Source organism: Poecile atricapillus, chromosome 1 (assembly GCF_030490865.1).
Source record: "Poecile atricapillus isolate bPoeAtr1 chromosome 1, bPoeAtr1.hap1, whole genome shotgun sequence".
NCBI classification, from domain to species: domain Eukaryota; kingdom Metazoa; phylum Chordata; class Aves; order Passeriformes; family Paridae; genus Poecile; species Poecile atricapillus.
Window position 1 is genome coordinate 42,770,883 of NC_081249.1, and position 15,239 is coordinate 42,786,121.

General features: G+C 35.9%; 1 protein-coding gene across 2 annotated transcripts in view; it reads right to left on the minus strand.

Moving 5' to 3' along the window:
• The window catches only part of GPC5 (glypican 5), a 584,394-nt gene that overhangs the window by 457,617 nt on the left and 111,538 nt on the right, over nt 1–15,239 (minus strand). The window lies entirely within an intron of this gene.

Genomic DNA, 15,239 nt, shown 5'->3' on the forward strand with positions numbered 1-15,239 from the left:
CCCCAGCTTTGCAAGTACTTTTGTGTGTGTGTGTGTGTGTGTGTGTGGTTACACACATAAGTAGTTCCTTTGATTTCAGCAATACTTCTCTGACTGCATTTACCTTCCAAAATGCCTTTTTCTTGTCTGAGTTAAGCAGATGACAAAGTCAAGGGAAAGGAAGCCTGCAAGAAAGATCAATCAGAGGGATTTGAGCAAGGCTTCCTATGTTATTGTGGGAGAAAGGTGGCTGCTTCTCCAAAAGAGCTCCTTAGAGAAGCTTAACTCAGGGCTTCCCAATCACCTTCTTGCAGTCTGTCCAGTTCTGGCTGCTGTTTAGGAGATTAGCCTATGAACAAGCCCAAAGTCAGATGCCTAAAGCCCAGGTTAAAACCATGCTCCATTATTCCCAGCGTTTGCAGACCAGGAACTGAAGCACATAATCCACCACGCTGTGGCAGCATTAAAATGTATTTTTTTAGTCTCTAAATCCACTTCCTTGGCTGGACTAGAAATGTAAAGTAGCAAACACGAAAGCTTCATCCCAAAGATATTTTAGACAGAAAAAGGTTCAGCTTTTTCTCCCTAGGCCAGGCATGCAGAAATTCCAATTTGAGAAACATTTCCCTTCAGCAAGAAAAATATTTCATAATCTGTATTTGTGGTGATAGTGGTACTGTTGCAGTCAAACCCTCTTTCTACGCATTTTCTATGGCTAAGAAGTACTGAAAATCAAACTGCTATGATATAAAAAGTTACAATATTAGGCAATTTCAATTATTACATGTTGTAGATCTGACAAATTTGCTACTTGGTCTTTAATTTGCCAAATTCATACACATATTCACACATATATGGGACTGACATAGCTATCTAATTAAGTTTTTGTTGGTAAGTATCATGTTTGATTTCATTTACATACTATGTCATATACTGGTGATACAATCTTTTTAGTCTGCTTGGAGAATACATTAATGCTTTCAGTTTACAGAATGTTCCTTTGGGAACATGTCAGCACACACACACAGAGAATACAGGTGCATAAGTCAGGGTCATTACATTTCTAAAAGAATCTATACTTGCCATTATGCAAAAAATAAGGTCTTTGTTGTTGCCAATTTTATCATTATTTTTCATGGCTTAAACAATTGTTATAAATGATTACTGCAGTTTTTAATCACTGCATAACTTTAGCCAATTGCTCATTTGTTTTGCTGAGGAAAATGGTATAAGTTAAAAACTTCCCTAACATACAAAACACGTTTGGCCTCAAAAATTCAAAATTTCTAAGAGAATTAAAAAAGCCTTTTTGAAAAACATTCATGTCTTTGAAGACTGATAAAGACTTTAAAGACTTTTCTCCTATTTTCAAAGTATTTTCAAATACTGACATCTCCCCTCAAAAACATAGGCAGGCTTTACAGTGTTTAAAGTTTACATTTATTTTACCAGGATGCTTATACTGCACAGATAAAAGAACAAAAATGTTAAGGAGAAACTATTTATTCTGGATTAATCCCATTTAAAATGTTACCTTATAAATAATGGGCTTCAGTAATCAGTCTTTAATCCAAATAAACAATAATGATGAGTTATATTTTAAGTTCTTTCACTAAGCAGTATATATATTTCAAATCTGAACACATCTGTCACTTTACCTAGTCATCCATCATTTCAGTGATGAAACTGAAGCGTCCCTGGCTGTGTACAATTTATTCAGTGTTCCAAGATTCAGGCAGTAGGATAAAACCATCCTGCAGTGTGAGGTTTTTTCCAGCTCTGAAGTAAACACTAGGGAGTTTAATCCACTGTCAGAGACACTTGCCCTTTCAAAAAGCAATGCAATCTCTAAGACTGCAGAAATGCAAAACAGCTGTTTCAAAACAAGATGAAGTAAGTCTATTAGCCCACTAAATGACTGCTGCACTCAGTAGTTTTCAGTAGTGGAAGAAAATAAAATCTAACCTACCAAGAGCATTTGGCCACCCTTCTGTGAATCCTCTGCATTTCTTCTTTTTCTCTGTTTATCAGAGTACAGTATCACATTGTCCATTTGCTTTATCCCCTTTGGTTTATTTATTAGTGTTGGACCAGATAAGCTTTTGATACTGCTTAATGGAATGAGAGGACTAGCAAATAGAGTCCTCAGAACTCCCCTTTCAAGTTCATGTTTCCTCCAAGAGTCAAAAATTTCTGTGTAATTTCTCATGATCTCTTTGTTCCAGACGATCACATTGGCAGGATTTTGAAATACATCTGCTCCTCAAGTATAAAAGAAAAATAATGTCAAAACCCTATAAATCAGTAAGCACCTGTAGATCTTGAAGATCTTGAAAATTATAAGATTTCATACCAATAACAACTTTGGTTGTAAAAACTGTAATTTTTTAAACAGTACAGCTATAAAAATTGCTGTTATAGCTTCAGCTATTTCAGAAGAAATGCCTAATACATAAAGGTTTTTTCCCTTTATGTTTAAAGGTTCCATTCTCCTGCAGGCAGAATCTTTACACCCATAATACTGAACCCACACTGAGTGAATAACTGTACCCAGGGAGCAGAACAAGGAAACCTTAATAACAGGCTCAGCAAGAGATCTCAGTCATTCTGATATCCTTTTGTGCAAGACAAGCTGAGAATGTATAAGGAGCAAAAGCCACAAGTAATTTGTAGCATTTCACAGTTACATTAACACCTCTAATTGTAACTGACAGGGCAATTAAGGCTGAAAAACATCCCAATACACTGCTTTGTACATGATCATTGTCCCACTGAAACAACAGAGCATGTACTCTGTTTGGAGGAAGTGTGTTTCACTTTATTTTCCTCCATTGAAGTAGATGTCCCAGTTCATCATGCCTCATTAGAGGTTTGTGTTGCTATAAACATGATTATTTCAAACAATCACAAGCCCTTATATCAAGCACATAATTTAACAATTCCCTTCTCTATACAAGTGTCAACAAGGTTCTTTTTTTAAAAAAAGTGTGTTAATTTTTATATAATCCATCAAAATAATTAGTCTTAGAATAATGAACAGGCAATATAGGCTGAATACAAATATATCACATGCTGATCCTCCTTTTTTTTTTTTTTTTTTTAAATGAAATACAGACTATTCATCTCATGCACCCAGGTTTAGCAGGTTTTGTACAATGGTTTTGTACACAGGTCTACCAGTCTACCTTCCTCCCAAACACATGCACAGCTCCCTGTGGTGAGCCATAACAAGCCAAGTTGTGTCCAATATTAGCAAGCACCTAAATTATGTAACCCCAGATTTACAGATTATTATCTTTTCCTATCAGAACTTGATGCTTAGGGACCAATATCTACACTACAGATATCTGTGGGGGAGAGAATACTTGATTAGATTTATTTTAATCCCAAGAGACTGAATGCCTATCAGTAATCAGGGTGTGTTAGAAGTGATCTTCAGGTACACCTTACCATTTAGTTTCATCTAAAAGGAATCCTGTTTATTTGGCCCAAGACTGTTCCACAACATGAACTGAACTAGAGATGACTGAGAGATTTATGTCAAAAGCACACTCATGATCCAAATTAAAATGCTACTGTAGATGCATTTGTATCTGATCCTTCATGTAGAAAGACAATAAAAAGATCCATCATTTAGGAGGAATGAATCTGTCTCCAGTTCCTGCACATATACTCAGGATTCAAAATGGGTGGAGGTCTTTTTCTAGTCCGAGAACTCTCCCACATCTTAGCTGCTGAATATTTATTTTTCTATTAATCATTTGTTATATATATCTGTATATCAAACATTAATAATATCTAACCACAATTTACGCACCTTTGATTATAGGATACAATCTTCAAGAATATGTAAGAATAAAAATAGTCTGAAAGCTGAATAATGATGTAACTAGTTCTGGAAATTAAATAAAATATAATAATAAAATGATTATCTTAGAAAAATACCCAGATCTATATGCAAAGCGTGACAGAGGTCATTTTCAGGGTGAGCAGTGGATTTCAGAGTGTGCTTCTGTTACCTTTCCCAATCTACACTCCAGACAGAGCACTGAAGAAAAAAAGGACATAACACAAACCAAAACTGTAATTGCAAATGTCATGACAACATATGGGTCTTTATGGACCTGAAAAGGAAAGTGAATCCATTAAGATGACACCAAGATATTAAGAGAGTTGGAAAGCCTGACATATAAAGAGAGGATGAATGAATTGTTTTTTATTCAGCCGGGGACAGACGAGGCCGAGAGGGGCTCTCCCCACACAATTTAAAAAAATACCTAAATTACAGAGAAGGAGGGTATAATCTTTTCACAAGGATGCACACTGCCAGAACAAGAGCTAACATGCACAAGTTGCTCTTGGGAAAGGCTGTGAAGATATATGAAAAGAAAAAGCACCTGAACAGATGAACATTGGAATAGGCTGCTATAAAAATTAGCAAAATATCTGCCACTGAAAATGGTACTCATCCTAACAGTGTCCTGATATCCTAATCTATGGACTTGACTTTTTACAGAACTTGTACAAGCAATTCCACAGGTCCCTTCCTAATGCAAGCTTTTCTGTGCTTCTGAGACATTACTAACAATAGAAATTCTACACACAAGGTGAAAAAATATTATCTTTCTTTTTCCCATTGGAATCCTGAACTGCAGCAGTTCGTGCATATTTTTACCTTGAAAATTATAAGTACTAGCATGTTTTTTGGTTTTCTTCATTCACACTGCAGACAATGAGAAAAATACAGACATAGTTTTTATATCCTCACAAGTCCCTGCCTTACCTGCTACAACCTGGTTTCATCAAAGATGGTAAGACAAGATTGATAAAAGCAGAATGCTGATGTTAAGAGGGCTTTAAAGAAGCATAATATCTCACAAATAGTTTTAACACCCTCCAGGAGCATTTGTGGGCAAAATCAGCCCTGCCCTCCTCTCCTTCCCACTCCTGATAAAGTCTTTGGGGGAAGAAATTGAAAAATTAAGAGATACCAGGTATCAGACTAGATAAGGAGGCTTCTTTCTTTTCAGCTGAAAATATGAAGGACAATTGCAGACTGAGTTTCCATTGCTTTTAATCTTTCTAAATGAAGGAAGGACTCTTTGTTTGTTTGGTAAGTTGGCTTTTGTCACAGCAATGGCCTACAACAGACTTCCAAAGACAAAGGAATTACCAGATATCTTTCTTCATTTCTACTTGGTCTCCTCTGGACACTGTTGGGGATGTGGACCAAGGCCAAGTGATGGCTATTCAGGGATTGCTTCTGATGTGGAAGCTACTAGTCACTGTCTTCCATCCACATGACCTCCATCAGTCATCAGTGCCCTTCCTTTTTTTTTTTCTGTACTGTAATTCAACCTTCTCTTCTGCCCTCCTTTTGCTAAATACTCAGACTATTTCCTTATGATACTCTACTTATATACCAGTGGCTGCCAAAACTTGCCTATATTAGCTTAGTACAGAAATTGCAAACACTTAGATTAAATAAGTACAGATTGAGTCAGAAGATTCAGTAATATGAAGTGAAAAACAGGTTTGTAGTTTGGGTGGTTTGTTTTTCTTTCCTCAAAGTTGTGAGCTGCTTGTAAAAACATACCTAAGGCCAAAAGATGTTTGTGTTAGAAGAGATTTTAACAGCACATAGCTTAACTTAAAGGAATGTGAAAACAAGGTATCTTTTTTTTCTCTAAAATATAAGGCACTGTTGCAAATCACAGCTCTGATCCACTGCTACATTGATCAGTTTTTACATGAATGTAAATGGAATCGCGCTGTTGTTCCATGTTATATGACATTTTCACACCGGTCAAACTCAGCAAATATATAGAGAGAAGGGGCAAATACCAGAAAAAGTGAAAACAACAACAAAAAAAATCAATGTTTCCCCAAAAAGACCAAGCCATGGATTTGCTTGCAGAACGAAGGGCTACTGTGCAGGGGGTAAGAAGTGATCTCATCACCAGCCTGCCAGAGATCAAGGAGTGTTTGGACAACACTATTGGGCATATGTGTGATTCTTGGAGTGTCCTGCACAGGATCAGGAGTTGGACTCCATGATCCTTGTGTGTCTCTTCCAACTCAGGACAATCTACGAACCCACGGTAAGGCTTCTCACTTTTGGGATGGTGACCAGGAGAAGTTACAGTCTTCTCCACTGGGTGGCAACGTAGGATACAGCAAAATACAGAACAGCTCTGTCCGCAGGACCACCAGAACAAGGGATTTTTCTCCTGTTGCTTTTTGACTTTGCAATGCTATGAGCATGTGGGGGAAAAAAAAAAAAGAATGCAGCTCTGAGCATGGGTAATTGATTATGGGCTAATCAGACTTGGTGCAGTTCAACAAGTATTAATATAGCCCACTCCTCCCACTGATCATAATAATGTAATGAAATGTAAAATAAAGTTAGCATTAGATGTGCTGGAAACTAATGCTGACTTCTCATAAGTGGTTTTGCACATGCATTGTGGCTACAGTTATGCAATTTTTTTATAAGAATTATTTTTAAACTAATTTGAACATGTAGCAAGAAAATTTAAGACAAAAATAAGGTTAAAAAATCCCCACAATGACTGTGTCTCTGATTTCTTTAAAAGACAGAATATCTTTTCTCTGAAAAAAAAATTTCCTAGAACATAATTACACTATGTATTTGTATCTCTTAATTGTCAGCAGAAATGTGAAGGTGATAGAGTATTACATCCACACAAGTTTAAATACATAAGCGCAGAATAATTTCAAACTCACATATAAATGAGAAAAAATAACTTGATACACTGCCTATTTATCAGGAGATGTTTTTCTAGGACATAAACTGCTCTGTACCAAGAGAAAGATTTCGTTCCCTCTGAAATGATAATCTATTCTACTCAAGGTCTATTTAATAGTTTTGGAAAAAGGGAAAAAAAAAGGCAGTATGAATCCCAAACAATTAAAACATTTTGGGAATCAATGCAATTATTAGAGAAAACTGCTCATCTGAACAACTGTACGATTTTTTGCATATGGCTGCTCTTCATGTATTCCAGTACAATTTGTGTACACAGCTGAGACAAGAGTTTTTCTTGTCACGAGCATCTGCTTGACTCATTGTGTGTGCTGCATCGACCACTGTGAACCGCTCCAACAGCACTGTTGAAGCATCTGCCACACAGGCGCTCTCTACAGAGGAATTCAGAGCCTAGAGGAATCTGAAAGGAAGCAGGGAACACCAGATCAATGAGCTCTAGCTGGAGTCCAGAAAACTTGAGGAGTTTTTGCTTTCTGATAATAGCCAAGGGTGGTGCACAGTGGTGCACTTGTAACTACAGCTTCCTGAGGCACAGGATAGAAGTGACCCCTTTCTGTACTTTCCTTTTGGTAGCTGTGAAATACGCTCTGAATTGTCTCTATATGTTTGTTATTTAACCCAGTGGATTTTAACTGGGGTAGAGCCAATTTTCTTCACAGTGGCAATTATGGGGCCATGTTTGGGATTTGTGCTACACAGGGTTGATAATACAGAGATGTGTTTGTTATTGCTGAGCAGGGCTCACACAGAGTCAAACCTTTTCTGCTTTCCATACTGCCATGGTGGCAAGGAAGTTGGGGGTGCATGGGAAGTTGGGAGGAGACACAGCCAGGACAGGGGACCCAAACTAACCAAAGGGTTAGTTACATAGGACATCATGCTCAGTATATAGAGTGGAGGGGGGTAAGAAGGAGGCAGGGGGGTATTTGGAGTGATGGTGTTTTGCCTTCCAAGTCACTGTTAAATGAGATGGGGCTCTGCTCTCCTGGAGATGGTTGAACACCTGCCTGCTCAAGGAAGATAGTGAATGAATTCCTTGTTTTGCTTTGCTTGCGTGTGTGACTTTTGCTTTCTCTACTAACCTGTCTTTATCTCTATGCCTGAGTTCTCTAGCTTTTACCCTTCTGATTCTCTCCCCAATCCTGCTATTGGTATGATGAGAAGGTGGCTGTATGGAACTCGGCTGCTGGCTGGGGTTAAACCGTGACAATCTTCCCTCAGGGTACAAATGTTTCACCATCAGACTTATATGTTCTTGAGGATAAGATTCAGATGAACCTATGCTATGCAACCACTCTGTGCTGCACACTCCCAAGTGATTACAGTGGCTAGAAACAGCCAGTCCACTAGCACTAAGCAGGATGTGTCTCTCTCCATTGACTGCACAGACACAAGAAGTCCAGATCAGATGCCTATGTTTGCACAGCTATAGAGGTCAGTTGAATCTCACTCCAAAAAATGAAGTTGTACAATCAAATTGTTGGACACTTCCTTGTGCACTCAAATATGGCATTGAAACACGATACATTGAAACATGAGCTAAATTAATTATAATTTTAAATTCCTCACAGGTGTCAAGGCAAATAAACAACTTCTGGCTATTTGACTCAATTCTTTTTCACTATAAATATACTCCTTTACTAAGTAATTAGAATTACAGAGGGGGAGCAGAGCTTAGTTATCAGCTCTTGAACTAACTGGTAAAAAATTCTTGTATGAAAAACAAGCCACACAAATACCTGGAGTATATAAGATCAAAAATAACATGACTTTCAACATGGCAAGCTCTTATTAACACAAGATATAAATGTGTTTAACATGACTGAGATTCACTCCTCAGACTTAGGAGGAGAAGCTACATCTTATGACACAGCAGTACACTAGAATCCAACCCCTTCATCCAAGGGATTTTCTCAAATATGCGTAAAGATTCCCGAAAGTTTGAAGGAAGGTCTTGCTGGTAGCAGAGGTATCTTTTTTTATTCTGAAAGAAAGACAACTCATTGTGATATTGGACTGGCTTTTATGTTTCTTATTACCTTCCTCTGTCTAATAGGTATAAAGCATGTTTTTAGGAAGAATCTGTACAGTCTCCTGTTGCATGAATGTAGTAACTCAGTTCAGCTGCTTTGATCTGTTCTTTATAATAACTTCTGATATCTTTGGTGCTACATAACATGAAAACCTTTCTGATTTGGATGTGACTATTCACATCAGTGCTTGACTGGATCATTTACTAAGGCTGCAGCATGGCATAAATGTGTGTACCTATGTCCTCTTCACTGGGTTTTGCTTCAGGCTTTTTTCAGAGAGAGTTGTCACAGAAGCACTCATAGCAGGTAGGCATTAACTGGGTTGCCTCATTAAATTTCTGTGTGGGATACTACACTTTAAAAATTAAAATTCCTTCTGAATTAAAGTGACTTCAGTTTGGGTTATTCAGTGAACTGAGAAAAAAAAGAATGAGCTAATATTACTGATTTCTAAATTCACAGTCTTCATTAATGTAGCTTGATTTTCCTGAGAGCCCACATGTGGACTAGTGCTAAAAAACTTCGAACCTAGAAATGCTGTGTTACAATGGAAACAGAACAAAATAGTAATTTTAATGAATATAAGCCAATTTGTGCTTCCAATCATGTAATTCTAAAGACATACAAGTAGAAGCTGAGCTGCTAAAGAAGATAAGAAACCACAACTTTTATTAAGAAGGACAAAATGATATTTTGAAGTACATGCTCATAGACTCCCAGCTCTAAATGGCAGATTAGTTTTACTTCATCAGAGAGGATCTAATGACTCTTTTGACTACAAAAGCAGCAAGAAAAATTTGATACAACTGGAAAGAATAACATTTATTTTTAGAAAAAATAATAACTGAACTAATTTTTTGAATCCATTAATAAAACTGCATTAATACCAATTTTTTAACACCTGTATTATATAAATGACAATAAAAATCATTCTGTACACTTAAAAATCTACAGAATATTCATCAAAATAGGACTACATAAAGGTAAGTTTTCTTATATAAAGAAGAACTTTCTGCAAACTTTCAAGATAAGACTAATAGGAAAAATTAGTGGTTTTCACATAAGACTCCCAACCAGTTTTCAGACCTTTAAAGACACCCTGCTCGAGTATCTACATCATCTGAAAAAATGTAAAAAGCAAAACCCTCAGCACAATCTAAGTTTCAATAGCTTTAACAGTTTCACATTTTCACAGTCAGTGCAGGATGCTCAATGAAAATCTGACCTATAGCTGTCAAGAGAAAAAGTCTTCAGCAGATGTTACATAATAATACAAAGGTTGAAAGGAACAGTGCTGAACATCATTACACTGAAGTTTCTTCTCTGGACTCATAAAGCTGGAAGAGTTTATAGAAAACTGCTGTGGGCATTACAGTGAAAGAAGTCATCATAGACAAGATTTCACAACCCAAAATATTGTTTAAGTAATTCAGTGAGGGCTGATGTATCAAATTGCCATGGCTAGAGATGGTAAGTAACATGGGTTTAGAAATATGAAATGTTTCAGAGTATCAATGTGTAAAAGAAGCCTCACTGTAAAATATCACTAAACTTAGTATTTGAAAGACAACCTGTATATCTAAGTTGAATTCAGAAAGAGCATATTTCTTTTATAAGAACTTCACAAGGGCACAAACTTTCTGTCTAGTATAATCTACTATGATTCACAGGTATTTGTTCTATGCAAGGTTTATTTTTGAATCATGCATCAAAATCTCCTGCATGAATTCTTCTTGGTCTTAATATGAACCTTTATACAAAAAGGAGACAATAGATTTTTCTTTTTATTGCCTCCATTCTTTCATGCTATAAAGGGTAGTAAAGTAGTCCTGAATTCACTTGGAAAACCTTTAAGACTCATCAGATAACTTATATTAAATAGTGTGGCCTATTTTTCCATGACTGTGTAAAATGAAAGACCTTCCAAAATGAAGGCATGATGATGCAATAATTCGAACTTGGAATATTCTTTGTTACTGTTCTTTCTCACACCTACCTTTGAATAGTCTTCTATGACTTTGTAAATGCTACAGTTTATTTAACATGGTGGTAATCATGTTTTTAATTTTAAAAGTCAATACAATTTGTAAATTATTATCAACCTAATAGAAATTAATTCACCCACTGTCAGAACCCTTCCATTAGAGTCTCTGCTGTGCATGACAAACAAGTGCAATGATTCTAGGGCAAACACTACAGAAAATGATATATTTACTCAAGCAAACAAAAGGAAAAGTAGAACACTTATTTTGAGGTTATCAAATGCAATACATATTTTGCTGATTTTATGTAATTAAATCCATTCCATCCTGAAGCAACATGAGATTTATCTAAGCATATACCAAGAACAGCTATTACCAATATTAAAGCAGGAATGACTTCTATTGTTATAACTCATGGCAAAACAGGAAACAAATCCCACAATTATTATAAACCATGGGATCTTATGCCAGTTCATATCTTTTCTATGTTGACTCAGTGCTTTGGTATCTGAAAATTTCTGTCTCTCTTGTGGAAAGCTAGTGGTGTGAAGATTTTTGAGTTCAAGGGAAGATTGAATGTCCACAGTTCTGGGTCAGGCATTTGCAAATGTGCATATTTTGGGGAAGTACAAGCTTACAGTTGTTTTTTCTCTATTATCTGTTGCTGGTCTTTGTTTGCAGCAGCCTACTAGGCAAAACAGTAAGAGCCAAAATGGGCTGTTCCTACATTTTAAGTTGCTCAGGTACATCTTTTGCATAGGTGTCAAGTGGTACTTTGATGGCATTTTACATTCTTCCTTGTTTTAAAAGCTGATGATTAGTTCAAATAGAAAGAAATTGAAACCAATTTATTGATTTCCATTATATCACCATTTATCTTCTTTTGTTGGGTAAGAACAGCAACAGGACTGTAGTAGTTTCAGAATGTTTAAGAATCAAGAGAGAAAATTTCCCCAGCTTAAGAGCTGTGCTAAAGCTAAGCATTTATTTGATGAGAGATGCTTATTATAATTACTTTTTAACAATTTGCTCAGCAATTAAAATCAATCATGCTGTTTAATTTCTCTTAATTTGGATACTTCAGATATGCGCTTTATATGAAACTCTTCCTTCAAAACTTGATTAGCTGTTTTCAATAATCTCCATTACTCCTGAATCCTCCAACACACAAAATATTACTATTTTTTTCACTCATATCTATTTTTATTTCAGTTAAGTCTCTGGTTTCAAAAAGTACAGTACATACTATGCTCTCCTCTGTGTATTTTTAATGTACTTCTCTTCACATTCTAGCCAGGCTCTCTGGACAACCAAAGCTGTATAAATGTCAGTTAAATCTCTTTATGTTTGTGAAGTGGAAGAATCTCAGTCTATTTGCATAGCTCCCGTTACTTTAGCTTTAATGCTAAGATGCCACTGAAATTCCAAACTCATACACTTTGGTAGTGCATAACTTATTAATTTCAGTTCCTCATTTTCATTGAACCTAATGAATCCTGTAACACTATATTCCAGGTACTTCATCACAACACTTGGCTGTGGCTTTGAAAGCCAAGTTTGAATTTTAATTTGATGCTAGACCACTGCAGTCACACAATTGGGTAAGACAGCAGTAGAGGGGCTGATGACTCACTCCTCTGAAATGTCCCGTCCCTCCTGCTGCAGTGACACAGACCTCATGAGAGTGGTCTTGCTGCCTCAAGTCCTGGACACTACTGATCCTGTCAGGCCTGAATGCAGGAATATGGGAATTCTGAGGTTTTGATGAAGGCATGAGACTACTGTGTGAAATGCTAGATCCAGAACAATTTCTATAATTGCAGAATCAAGGACCATATTTCCATGGCATTGTGATATGGGGGAAAAAAAAAATAAAAAAGGCTTAAACCAAAAATGGAACAGCTGAAGCATATGAAATGTAAACTGTTAAGTAAGCTCTCGTTTCAATAACAGCCTTCTTCATTTTCTGACCTTTTCCCATCCAGGCTTGATAATCTCCTGGATAGCATTAGAGAAGGCAAAGGTTATAAGATTTATCTGATATCCAATATTGTAAGTGTTAAAACCCTTGAAATGCTTCCTTTAGAAAGATGCACAAAAAAGAAAAATGAAGAACTGCAGCAAAGATTTATTTTTTTTTCCCCATTCATGTCTTCTGTCTCCAGGGCTTTTTCTACTTGCAGCTTGAAACACAGATATAGCAAGAAGTCTAAGCAATCTCCTCGGGTCCTGATACACCAACAAGACACAGCTCATTATATTGTTTTCTCATGTCAAGCCCAAATTTCAGTCATCAGCAGCTAGCTATGGCACATGTTTTTGAAACAGAAGGCAAAAACAGATGGAAAGAATGAAGAATCTCAAAACAGATAAAATCTATTTGTCTTTAACTAATTTGAACAATGTAGACTTTTCCCCATCAGTGCCAGAAACACTGGTGAGACGCACTGATGAGTTCATCAATATTGTTATTTATTATTATACTATTGTTATATATTATTATGCTAGTGAGAAGGCAGGATGAGAAGAGGAAAAAAAGAGTAAAGAGAGTGAGTGTACAGGTTCTTCAGTATTTAGAGAGAAAAGCAATGATGCTCAGTCATTATTGCTTCTAAAATGTCACAGTATCCTGGGATCATGACAATAGAAGTTGAGCAACACAGGATTTAGATAATCCTAGATTCAGAATCATAGGGCTAACGGAGATTTTAAGAAGTTACCCAATTTATCTCCATATCGCTAAGAAAAATCAGCTTTGGCTGCATCGTTTCTCAGTGCCTGCCTAGCCTATTCGTCTAATTCCTTCTTTATGTAGATGCTGGACAACAAAACTATATATTTTTGTCCTTGTCACTGGAAAACTCTTCCTAATGTTTAAGCAGAATATATTTTAAATGCTTGCTATGCATACCAGCTATTATAAAAGCCAATAATAGACACTTCTCCCTAGGTCATCACTTTTGTAATAGTAATACTAGTTGTAAAAAAAACCTTATCTTGGTCAAAGTGAAGGACAGCTTTTTCCCCTTCAGTGACAAAAGAACATAAACAAATACAATTGAACAAAGGGCATTTTGACTGAATAAGAAGACAAAATGAAGGGGTGGAAGAGGACAGATCTGAGTGTCTTCATAGAGATACTGAAGAAGGAGATTATGCACCACAATGTATTTAGTGTACAATCAGAGGTTTTGAGATGTAGGAACTAATCTGAAGGTCTCAGCTCCATTTGATAATCTAGAGCAATTCAGAGTTTCCTTCTCTTCTGGTTTTAATCATCATCCTGTATTTCTATTATCTACAACTCAGCTCTTTCAGAAAGATGACACTGACATTTGCTAACCAAAAATATAAAAATATATATACTTTATATATACATACAAAGACAAAATATTTTCGATAAGGAAATTTTTAAGCTAAATTAATACCAAAGTGTTATTTCTTTCTTTTAAGATACAGTGCTTTTGTCACCCATTATATCCTTGGGTGGATCCAATAATAAATATATTGTATGTATATTGTATGCAATATATATAGTATTATATATTTATATAAGCATATATATATGTATATATGTTTATTAGCATATATATTAAATTACTTTTAAAGAACACTATGACTTTAGAAAATTTAGAGAATGTTTGTTTTATCAGGAGCTTAGTGTCTAATCAATCAAAATCAAACAGTACAGTGTAATAGTATAAACAAAGTAATAGTATCATCATATATAATACATATATAATATATATAATAATCATATAGAATAATAGGTACAATATAATACTATACTATAATATAATATAGGTTTTAAAATATCTAATATATTATTAGTAAGTATATAAGCAGCCAAAAGTAATAATAGAATAACCTTGTTCTTGGGAAATCTGTAATTACAAGACCCTCACTTTATACTTTAAGTGAACTAGGGATTGGTCAGAAAAACAAAACCAAGGAGGTACAGTTGAGATTAAACCTCAAATACAGTTACCTAAAGAAGGAACATGGCATCTTCGGAAGATTGCTGAAATCCTGGGACAAAGGTTGTAAGACTGTCAAGGGAATCAAGCACTCACTGGACCTTGGTGCTGCCAAAGCACAGGACTACCCAAGAAGATAAAGAAAAGTGGGCCTGCAGCTGTTTGCTAAAAAGATGTCCATTAAGTTCCCTTAGGTATCAATCAACAAACGACAGCTCCTACCTAACTTTTTAGAGATACCTAAAGGCGCATATTGTCCACTGTTCTATTTGCTATCTCACACTTTACTAACTTTCCTCACAGCCTTCTTTGACATGACCATTGATACTACCTACTAATACACACCACATTAACATCATGACTTTTATTACAATTAACTGCAATGAACCTTTCAATATTTTTGTCACCAGGAAGGAAAGGATTTCCTGCTCAGAGAAATACTTGTTTTAGTGATCAAAGCAATAAAGCAAAAACAGAG